Source organism: Canis lupus, chromosome 14, assembly GCF_048164855.1.
Source record: "Canis lupus baileyi chromosome 14, mCanLup2.hap1, whole genome shotgun sequence".
Taxonomy (NCBI): Eukaryota; Metazoa; Chordata; class Mammalia; order Carnivora; family Canidae; genus Canis; species Canis lupus.
In genome coordinates this window covers 1,725,303-1,737,622 of record NC_132851.1, presented here as the reverse complement: position 1 = coordinate 1,737,622, position 12,320 = coordinate 1,725,303, and positions in this window count along the sequence as shown.

Below are 12,320 nucleotides of genomic sequence, written 5' to 3'. Positions count from 1 at the left end.
CTGAGATGAAATTCATTAAGGAATGAATGGGGCATGAGCAAGTGGTTAGCATGGCCCTGAGAAGAAGGGAAGGGAATTGGAGGGAAGGGAATATCCATTTGGTGAGATAGAGGAGGTTGATTGCTTGCTTACGTTTAATGATGGGAGAAATATAAAGACATTTAAATATTGATGGGAAAGACCTTCTAGAGAGAGATAAGAAGAAAGTATGTAAAAAGAGAGGTCCCTGAAAAGTTACACATGGAGGGATTTCAGAATATAAGAGCAAGGATTCACCTTAGAAGGAAGGAAGTAATAAAATAGTTCATTAAAATGGTTAACTCCATTGAGGAGGAAGGGAAAAGAAAGGAGTTGAAATAGTGACTCTACAAAAAATAAAGCTTCATAGAACATCAACAATTCTACCCCTTTTCATACCAAGATTAGCTCTCCATGCATTCAGGCACCAAATGACAGGATCTGAATATCGGCATCACATCTGAATGAATGCACAGAACTAGGTGGAATCAAAATATATTTAAATCTAAATTTAATGCCATGTATCTTTCCTTTCTTTAAACTTTCCCTTCTCAATATCACAGCAGTGCCCTCATGAGTAACAAGAGCAGAAATGGATTCTAAAATTGGTCATTAACCCTCTTTCTTCTCTCTAATAATCACTTTTTTTTTAAAATTTAACCAAAGTACAAAGAGTATACTTAATAATCCAAATACAAACATATTTTAAGTTTCCCTTTATGGTCTGGGTAACATTGGCCAAATCAGTATAGCATTCTAAGCTCAGGGTGGACTTAGAGAACTGTATAAAGATCTTTTCAGATCTAAGAATTCTCTGACTCTAAATTAGAGAACATTTTCCAAACAGTGAACAATTTGGTTTTAACCAGGAAAATAAATAGAGGAAATGTTTCTCTTGGATTTTCACTTTGAAATTTGTGCTTAAATTAAAACAAACAAACAAAACAAAATAAAACAGAGTTAGATTTCTTTTCTTGTTTTAGATTTCTTTTTGAATAGTGTTTATATTTTACACAAAGTTCTTCTCTATTATTGTTTAGTTTTCTGTCTGAAGTCAAATACCATTAATATCATTTTGCTCTTTAATATATTTTATAATACATCAAGCTGTTTTCTCTATTAAAATAATGGAGCTTGGGGTGCCTGGGTGGCTCAGTGGTTGAGCGTCTGCCTTGGGCTCAGGGCAGGATCCTGGAGTTCCAGGATCAGGTCCCACATCAGGCTCCCTGCATGGAGCCTGCTTCTCCCTCTGCCTATGTCTCTGCCTCTCTCTCTGTCTGTCTCTCATGAATAAATAAATAAAATCTTTAAGAAAATAAAAAATAAAATAATGGAGCTTAATTAAAAATAAAATTGTTATTTTTTTGCCTGTTTCATTTCTATAGTACACTTAAAATCAATCCAAATATCCAGAGAAACTGAAGTACATGTACTAATAAATTTGGCAGAATCATTGGTCTTTTTCAAAAGTCCTGATTTCTTAAAAAGGCTCAAGATAAAGATCATAATTTGATAAGATCAAATTAAATAAAGATCAGATTATGATTTTTATTCATGTGAGAACCATTTTTCACCTCCATGAGAAATGAAATGGGCCTCTATGATTGCTTAGATAGAACTCTCATGCAAAAAACCGAAACCTACTCAAACTAGCCCAAGTCAAAAACTTGCAGTGTTGTTAAAAGGATACAAAGGAGTCTCATAGAAATGACACAACAGGGATCTCAAACAGAATAAAAGTAAAAGTTGGTCAGAAGCAGGCCCACCCCTGATATCTGTAGCACATGGCACAAGAGTACAATGAAGATTTATACACCATATGAGCAAATATTTAAAAGTGGTAAGTCAAAATACTAATATATTTGTTAAGTAAGATATATTTGCTCTTTCTAGTAGACAAACCTGATAACTTTTTAAATGTAAACCTATGGTCTATTATGACTGAAAGTTAGCAAGATATCACATATAAATGAATTTAATTATTATTATACATATCTGGGTTTATTGCTGGTCAGCAGATGTTTGGATGACTACTAAAATGTATATAAACAATAAATAACATTTACTCTAAAAAATTAATTCTTGCTTTTGTTCCAGCAAAACTGCTGATTATGTTGTCAACTTTATGACAACACAATCAGCAGTTTTGTTTTTTATTATTATTATTAAATATTCACTTAATATGTTTTATCGATGGTAATGCTTAATTAGACAAACCACACTTGAGTCACTGTAGTTCTTAAATAATATATTTGTTTGTTTCAACTTGGACAACCATTGTTCTTATGAGGCAGTGGCAACGGGAATTGTCAATAACTCAGAAGTAAACCAAGGATTTTATATCCCATAACTTAAAATTTAAGATTGCATATGAAAATTATTACTCCACAAAAAATACTACAAAATATACTAATTTCATATCAATCTGTAAAATTTATATTTCAACTCTTTTTACAATATCTAGAACCTCTTAGTTATATAAAAAAATAGTATTATGTATGTTACAACACATTTATATACATTTATAAATGATATGAATTGTTTAATATTATAAAATGATCCTTTTCCACCATGTACAACTATTCTAATACTATGCTAATTTGTGAATTCCTCTGGAGTCACAAATTGGAACATTTGAAAAAAACAAAAAAATATACATCCTGCACTATTGTAAATGACATTTTCTTGTGCAACAATCCTATTGCACTCATGCTGGTTTAGACAAACATTTGACAAGTAAGCCAGTCTTTTCTCTTACTCAAAAGCCTCTACCTGCCCCAGGATGCCCTGTATTTTGAAGCAATGCCTGTCTCTGACATCAAAGAGACACAACAACTGGTACCACTGCTTTTGTTTTCAAAGACACAGGGCAGAAGATACAGAGAAGCATTTCTATTAGGACTGAAGCATTAGTTGTGTTAGTCACAAGACTGAATGTTCAGAATTTAGGGTCTTGCTGTGCCAATGTGGAGTATTGGCTACTGAATTTTAGAAGTGCCCTTGAGTTCTCTAGTGACGTAATTTTCCTTGTGTGAGTTTGTAATATGTGGACCCCACATACTTTAAATGGTCCATGGCAGGACCTTTTATTGACCTTTTCTGTCAATCTTACAGCAATCCTACACATGAAGTTTGGAAGATCTGGAAGCACACAACTCTATTTCTCAATGAGGCACATGGTCTTAGTGCTGCTTCTTTGCATTTTTGCCATATTTTCTTTCTTTTTTTTTTTTTTTTTAATTTATGATAGTCACACAGAGAGAGAGAGAGAGGCAGAGACACAGGCAGAGGGAGAAGCAGGCTCCATGCCAGGAGCCAGACGTGGGATTCGATCCCGGGTCTCCAGGATCGCGCCCTGGTCCAAAGGCAGGCGCTAAACCGCTGCGCCACCCAGGGATCCCTTGCCATATTTTCTTGCCACTTTCTTCAAACTGGCTCTCTGTGCTTTATATGGTTCTACCTAAATTTTACATGGTTTGTGGCTTTGGCATGCAAAGGCTCTCACCCCCTCTACTGAATCTTTCAGTTTAGGTTCCATTCATCATGTGATAGTCTGCCTGGCCCATCATGGATGAGATGTCCACCTCTGGTTCAGCTGGGGCTAAGAAAAGCATAATTTGTAGAGTGATGTCCAATTTACATATTAATCTTTAAATTTTTTCATATTAATCTTTTAAAAAGTCGGAGTTTATGACCTATTAGCAATTGGAATCTTCTTTGTACCCAGGATTAATATCATGCAAAACTTAAAGATTTCATCGTGTGCTTTATACTTCAAAAAGTGAATATTTCAATATGAAGAAAACAGTAAGAATATAAACTTATTAAAAGGTAATTTAACTCCTGAAAATATCGGATGTCAAGGCAGTGGTTTTGCTGTTTTGATTTTTGTATTTCCAGTGGAACATATTAAATAAATGAAGGGGTGAATGATGAATCTCTTCTACCTTCTATCAGATATGTTTGATGATGTTACACAAAGTGAGCCCTATGTCTTCTAGCACTAACTAGTTGAGTGTTTCCAGAAAAGTCATGTACTGTCATCTTTCTCCCAGAAAAGGTCAAGCTCTCTTTCTTGGCTTAACATTTATTATCTCTGCCTAGACTACTCTTCCCAAAATTGTAGAACCCATTCATTCTCGAACTTGTGGTCCATGGTCAACTGTGAACTCCTCAGAGGCCTTCTCTGACTGCTACTGGTTACTTCAAGTACTTTCTCTCTCATCTCTTAGCTGTTGGCTTCAAAATAGTTATCCAAATTTGTAATTATCTTATTCATCCAGCTGTTTATTTTGTCTTCTCTGCCATGCCAAAAGTTCTACATCCTAAAACCCAGCTATTATCTTAATATCCAGGTATCATTTTGGCATATAATAAGTGCTAATTAGTATTTGTTCAATGCATGAGTTTTGAAATAAGGCTGAACTGGCCCTATTAGATCACAGTACTAAGATCAAAGTTGCACAACATTAACAATGGCAGACAACAATAATTAAACCGATTGTAATTTCTACTTAAAACATAGTCATGGGACAAAACTGTTACCAAGCAAGATGGAACAAATTGTTCATTGCATAAGATCTAATGTTGCTTAATCAAGAAACAGGAATTTCACAAAAACTTCATTAAGTAGACCAACATCATACAATTTGTGTTGTGTAATATGTAAATTTCAAGTGTTCATGATTCTGTTTATAATCTAATCATACAATAAATATTAACTCAAGGATAAGATGGTGCAGGGTCAGTGCAAGGCTACCCCATGAAAATTGCAAACATTGATCTTTCAATTGGTTGTTTTGTCCTTTAAAAGTAGATAATTGCATTGACCGGGCTAGATTGACCAACTACTTCCAAACTATAAGAAAATTGCCTAATTATAGCAATTACCAGGTCAAAAGGGGTGAAGCATTTTATAGCTTTTATTTCATGTTGCTCTGTGGCAAGAAGTGATGCAATTTGCCTCAGCATCAGGAAGAGAATCATGAATACTTATCAATTGGTCAATTGAAATGGAGATGATTTTCTGGTTGAGATTTTTTTTCACCTCCTTATAACAGTGGTTTCCTTAATAGCCATTTTTAAAATTACAAGCAAGTGCTTTCAGTATTTCCTGACTACAGTAAGTTTTGGAAGTCTATTTCAATGTCACTTATTAGACTCTGAACCCCTGAATTGGCAGACCGTCATATTTGTCCTGAATCTCCCAATCTTGTCTAACACATTTTAGATAGTAAATATTTATTGAATTAAATAGAAAATAACTGTGAAAATAAATAGATATAAAATGATATTTTTTTGGGACTACTGTGAAATTAAGAACTTCAGTCTAAGCCTAAATGGTCAGTTAAGTTTGCCAAGTCAGTAAAACAAAAGCCTCACATTAATGGTTCAGGATTATGTAAACAAAATAACTCGTTGAATCCTATCTTTTTTACTTTTCAATGAGTTCTTTGGACACGGTCTCCAATATAGATTCAGTTCTTTCATTTGATTACTTTATTAAAATTTAAACATTATAAAAGCACTAAAAGCAAATGCTTTTTATCTTAAGAATTAGGTAATGGAATATTTAATAAAAAAATAATTATGCTTTATAGAAACCCCATGAGTCAGAGTAGGAGTTATCAAAAAGTTTAAAAGTCTACTGTAAGATAGGGAGAGCAGAGGGCACTTTGGCATCTATGAAAATTATTAACATACATTTCTTTTGATCAAAAGTTCTTTATCTTTGAATATGGAAATACCTGAACATGCGTGAAATAGCATATGGACAAGGTAATTTATTTAGCATAACTTGTAACAACATGATATTAGAAATAACCTAAATGTCCATCAATAAGTAACTAGCTGGGGGCACCTAGGTGGCTCAGTGTGTTAAGTGTCCAACTCTTGGTTTCAGCTCAGGTCATAATCTGGGGGTCATGGGATCAAGCCCTACATTGGGCTCCACACTCATGCTCTCTCTCTCTCTTAAATAAATAAATAAATAAATAAATAAATAAATAAATAAATAAAATCTTAAGCAACTAGCTAAATGCATTAGAATATATTCACATGATGGAATGCCTTACAGCCATCAAAAAATTAAAATAACCAACATGCAGAAAAATTAAGGTGCAATATATGTGTTTCCATGTATGTAAAATAAGAGAAAAAGAATATATGTGTGTGAGTGTATGAGTGAGTGTTTATATGTATAGGCAGAAAATATCTTTGGAAGGACACAGGGGAAACTTGATCTTGCCTTTCTGACCAGAGGAAACTGAATAGCTAAAGGGTAGATGTGGGAGGAAGATTTTTCTCTATATTCCCTTCTCTGGTTTTGGATTTTGGTCTATGTGACAATATCACCTAGACAAAAACAAAGAAATGCATTTTGAAACACAGAAAAATAAAACCAAGTAAGAAATATTTTCCTCATATAGTCATAGCCTAGATTGCACCGATTTCTCCATAATCTTCCTCTCATTTGATTTGCCAACTTGCGATCACCATTGCCAGCTTCTTAAAAATAAACTTCTAGGAACAAAAAAAGGAGAGAAAGAGAGCATATAAAACAGAGACGAGATGAAGGATGGTGAAAAAGAAAAGCAGAAGGAGAAGGAAGGTGGGAGGAAAAGGAGAAGAAACAGAAAGATGGCTTTATATAAGGACAGAGAGAAGTTCCTTTGGATCCTTTTAGTGAGGGTTTTGAAAAAAGTACAACTTCAAGGTGTATTATTCATTCCACTTGTTAATTTCCCAACAGCTCACACCTTTCATCTGAAACTCCTATATTTTTTTAGCTTTTAAAAGTTTCACAATGTATTCACAATGTAGATTTCTGTGACTTAAGTGACTCATACTGAAGTCTAAGAAGCAGTTGCCCAGAAAATAAATTCAGAAACGTGCCCTACCCTGTCTTGCCCCAACCCCTTTCTTTTTTTTTTTTTTTTATATTGCCCCAACCCCTTTCTTAAACCCACTCACAAAACCATGCTCAAGTTAAGTAAAGAATACAAATTAGAAAAGTAATAAAGCCAGCAATTATGTTTTTGTTTTGTGGATTGGTTAGTTGGTTTCTATTTCAGAAATAACCTGGTGTAGAGTTAAGAATATCAGAGCAGGCACCAGTACTGGTTGTCACACTAGCATCTATTGGGCATTACCAGGCACTAGAGAAATAGTCTGTGAGGCTCTGGAGATACATCAGCAAAGAGAACAGTTTTTGCCTTTGAAGAGCTCATTCTCTAGTAGGAGGGAGAGATTTGCATATAACCAACTGAAGCACAAGGTGATAAGCATCATACTGGCAGCATCTGGTGCCATCAAGAGCTGAGAAGGGAGAGCGAAGTTCTGCTAGGTTGGGGGAGGCGAGCTGCTGGTAGAAAGGAAGTGATGTTGGAGCTTTGCTTTGAAGAATAAGCAGCTTTCTTTTTCCAGGCAGGCAAGGGGTGAAGAGCATCTCAGACAGAATTATGAAACAGTAAGTCACTTATGGGCTGTGGCATGGATAAGACCAGGCATATGAAATTCCCAGCATACTAACTATATGTATCTTTCTTTCCCCCACTGAAGAATGGTAATGAAATGAAAGTGAGAAGTTATTATTAGCAGTAATACCCTCTGCCTTACCAAAAACAAACAAATAAATCTGCAAAGCAGTACTTTATTTTTTGAAAGACTTAAGTTGTGACTTTGGTATTTGAAAACACTTCCAACCAGTCTCTAAGATCACTCCATCTCCACCATATTAAGATTCAGATGAGAGAAGAATGTGTTGTTTTGTGTCATTTCAACCTCTTTCCACCCCCACCTCTCACCTCCTACTCCTCTCTTTTTATGTGTCCTGAAGATACAAGGAAAGTGATGGTAAGAATCTCCCTGTTTTTCACCAGGTAACACTAACACTGTGACTTAAGATCTAAAAGAAGTGCTAAGAACTTTGGCAGGTCAATGAATTACCATGATCTCCTCACCAGAGACTAAAGCCTGGTGCTTATGGTACACACAGATCCCCAGGGCTTGACATACCAGAAAGAAGGTAAAATATTCCATCTTGTATGCAAATGGTATTCATTAGCCACAAGCACCTGGCCAAGTGGATCTGTTGTTATAAAATCTCAATAGCAGTATTGTCAAGGAGTGGTCCTGGTAAAAGGCACTTAGCTTCAGCATGGAGAAATGGATTGCTGGCCACAGATTCCCCTAGCCTGATCCAACTTGCTTATATCTCCAAAAGAAATGGAGGGAAAGAATGTAAACAACTCTGAACAGCATATTTTCACACTAGCAAAATGATTCAGAGGTTATACCAACAACTCAATGATTCATTCATAATTTGAATGGGAAAAGAAATTTGTCAATAGGAATGTGTTTGGTGTGGAGTAAAGAATCCTGGCAATGTTAGCCCCAGGATGAAGTTATTATAGTATTGTCTTCTTCTCTTCATGGTCCCAAAGATGAATGTATTTAACAACTTAATTTTAATAATACACTGATGAGAAGGACAAGCAGGAAGGATAGTATAGGAATATGTTACTTCTCATGAAACAGTTTCCTTATTTTCTTTGTTTCTGGAGAATGTATTGTATTTCTTAATAACTGAAACCTAGATGAATCATCGGTCTCCTAAATACCTTGTAAGCTAGTCTACCACTCCGTCTACATGACTACACCTGTTCCCCAGCTCACCCTCATCAACTTCCCAAGGAAATGTACTTGGACATGACATTGAATCAGCATTTCTAAAGTCCTATAGTAGAGAATGACATGACATATCACTTCAAATAAGCAGTAGCTGAAAACAGTCCTATAACCTGGGGCTAAGAGAACCAGGATTATTGTTTTTTTTCCCCATACTCTCACTCATCAGATTCACAGTCTCAGGTATTCAAGTCCAAAGGATTTGTTCTGGGGGGAAATTATACCAAGATAGATTTTTATATATTCATATATCATATAATATGTGTAATTTTATACTATATTATAAAACCATTTCATGTATATAGATAGCTGTATAGAAGAATGAAGACAGTGAATTTTACCAAAAAATAAAGCCTTCCACTTGCATACCAACAACTTGTTAAAGCATGTATACTGATTTTTTAATGGAATTCTTTCTAAAAGAAATTACATCTTGTCCTTATTAAGCAGTAGTTCATGGATATCATTTAAATTTTTCTTGCTGATTTGGAGTCTTAATTAACTATCAATCTCATTAAGAATGTATGCATATGAAATCTGTCTCCTTTTTTATCAACTCTTCTTGCCTTCCTTTGAGTTTGTTGTTCTCAATGTTCTATTCACAGAGAAAATAGATACATTTTTTAATACTTTCACACACACACACAAGATGAAAAGTCGATAAGCTCAGTTTTGTAGAATCAGTAACTGCAAAGGACATGGATTTAGTGCAGAGATTTTGTAAAAATTGTCTAGAGAACTTAAAAGCCTTTATCACCTAATTACAATTCAGAGATCTGGCCCAGAAGGTTTTGGTACTGGCAAGGTGTTGCTGTAATTTTATACTAAATATAAAAGACTTTAAAAAATTTTTGGTACACCTACAAAATAAAATAAAATAAAAGGTAAGTGGCATTTTTTCTTAACTTGGTAAGGCTTCCTTCTCCACATACCAATCAAAGATGCTTTAAATGAAAATGTCACATGAAATATTATAATATTTCTGGCTCCGTAGTGGACTGAAAATATACTACAGAAACTTGAAAATATTTGGTTTCCTATTCAACAAGATTTAAATTTAGGAATTATCAACAGAACCTATATTATTCCATCTGTAGGTTCATAAGCAAAAGATAAGTTCTAAATTATCACTCCCAAGGATCATTCTGATGTAGTCTAATTTTGAATAATATTTGAATAATCTTATTTTTAATATACTTGAATATATGAATTTTTAGGTAAATAAAATAAGCATCAGTTTCAGTAATCATTTGTAGTTTTTCTGATATGAATCCATATCTAATCAGAAATATTACTTGCTTACTTATACTTAACCATGTTTCTAAATTATTTCCCTATTTGCTGTACAAAAATACAGTAACAAGGGTGCCTGGGTGGCATGGTCAGTTGAGCATCTGACTCTTGGTTTCAGCTCAGATCATAGTCTCAAGGTCGTGAGATCTAGCCCTGCTTCCTGCTCTGCACTCAGCGCAGAGTCTGCCTAAGTCTCCCTCTGCCTCTACCCTTCCCACCTCAACCATGCTCTCTCTCAAATAAATACATCTTTAAAAAACTACAGTAACAATATTTAATAAGCAAACATGTGAATGCTTATCAGAAACAAACATTGAACAACCTTAACTAATCATCTTCATTTTAATTTTATCTAGCTCTCTTTGAAGCAATGGTGGTGCTGAAAAATTCACAACTCAGTTCACAGACCCAGTGCCAAATATTTGAGTATTCTAGCTTTGAGAATTCTGAACTTCATTATATTTTGTTTCTTTTTTTTTAAATAATAAATTTATTTTTTATTGGTGTTCACTTTGCCAACATACAGAATAACACCCAGTGCTCATCCCGTCAAGTGCCCCCCTCAGTGCCCATCACCCAGTCACCCCCACCCCCCGCCCTCCTCCCCTTCCACCACCCCTAGTTCATTTCCCAGAGTTAGGAGTCTTTATGTTCTGTCTCCCTTTCTGATATTTCCCACGCATTTCCTCTCCCTTCCCTTATATGCCCTTTCACTATTATTTATATTCCCCAAATGAATGAGAACATACACTATTTGTCCTTCTCCGATTGACTTACTTCACTCAGCATAATACCCTCCAGTTCCATCCACGTTTCATATGCTTACAGATGGTTAAGTTTGATCTGAGAAGATGCTCTCAGGAAGAGACTAAAACCTCATCTTGTTGCATAAATAGAGTGACCGTATATTCCATTTGTCCAGGACAGCCCCTATTTATGCTAGTCATCACAATCTAATTTCAATAGGGCCCCCATGTCCCTCAAAATGTCCCATTTTAAGCTATAAATTACAAGGTCATCCTATCTATTAGGTTAATTCAGAGACAATGGAATGATTTTGCTTCTTCAACTAAAACTTGAGCACCTTGGATTCTTAGGAGAAGGTAGAAGAGTCAAGAAAGACAAGAGAAGACAAGATGTTGGGGAAGATTCTTTGGTTTCCCATTTGTAAAAAGAAAGTGAACATCAAGTTGGAAGACTATATTATCATTCAACATGTCTTATGCCTGCTTCTAACCTGGCAGTTCAGTAATATCTGGTGTATTTTCCAAAAATTGAAATAACATATAGGGTTAGAAGATATTTAGAACTAGGTGACTTTGAGACACACATTTTTGAGGATCTCTGAGTTAAATTCTTTTTTTGTCAAGATTTCATTTATTCATTCATTAGAGACACACACAGAGAGAGAGAGAGGCAGAGACACAGGCAGAGGGAGAAGCAGGCTCCACGCAGGGAGCCCGACGTGGGACTCGATCCCGGGCCTCCAGGATCACGTCCTGGGCCGAAGGCAGCGCTAAACTGCTGAGCCACCCGAGCTGACCTCTGAGTTAAATTCTTGAAGTGATATTCCACACTCATCATTTTGGATAGTGCCATTTCCTTTATAATATGCTGCCTTCTAATCCATGGATATATGAAATAAAAAAAGATAATTACTTAATTTTGTCCTGGGGTTCTTAAAGCTTTAATAACCTACCTGCACTTTTACTGGCAATTTTTGATAACAAGGACCCTGCAAGGGCCAAGCCTTAATGGCTGCTGCCACTGCTAGCGAGCCCAGTGGTCCTATAAAGACTGATTTCCTGTCATACAGCGGGGCAGATAGCCAGACACACATTTGGGGAAAGTGACCAGGAATAACCTCCAGAGACTCGGAGTTAAACTATGCCATTTGCTAGTTTTGTAAACCTGAACAAAATCAAAATCAGATCATAGCAAACTGAGGTTTTCTACAATTTTATTTGTAAACAGAGAGCTAGACCTCTAAGATAAGATCCAGCTCAAACAACTTGGAAATACCTTGAACTTTGTTTTAATGGCTTAAGCAAAATACATATATTCTCTGACTCTGAGGAAGATTAGCAATCAGATCCTCTTCATATCCAGCATGTCAACCTCCAAATTGCAGAGTTTCCTATGGGCCTCTCTCCTAAAAACAATTACACTATGTAGTATTTTCCTACCAGGAGTTGAGTTTTGTTTGATTATTTGTTTTCCACTCGTTCCTTTTTTCTTCATTGAAATTCTAGAGTGAATCCAACTTCTTTGTTTCCAATTGTCTGTTCCATATTATGTCACTAAGGTATCGGTTAGTTATT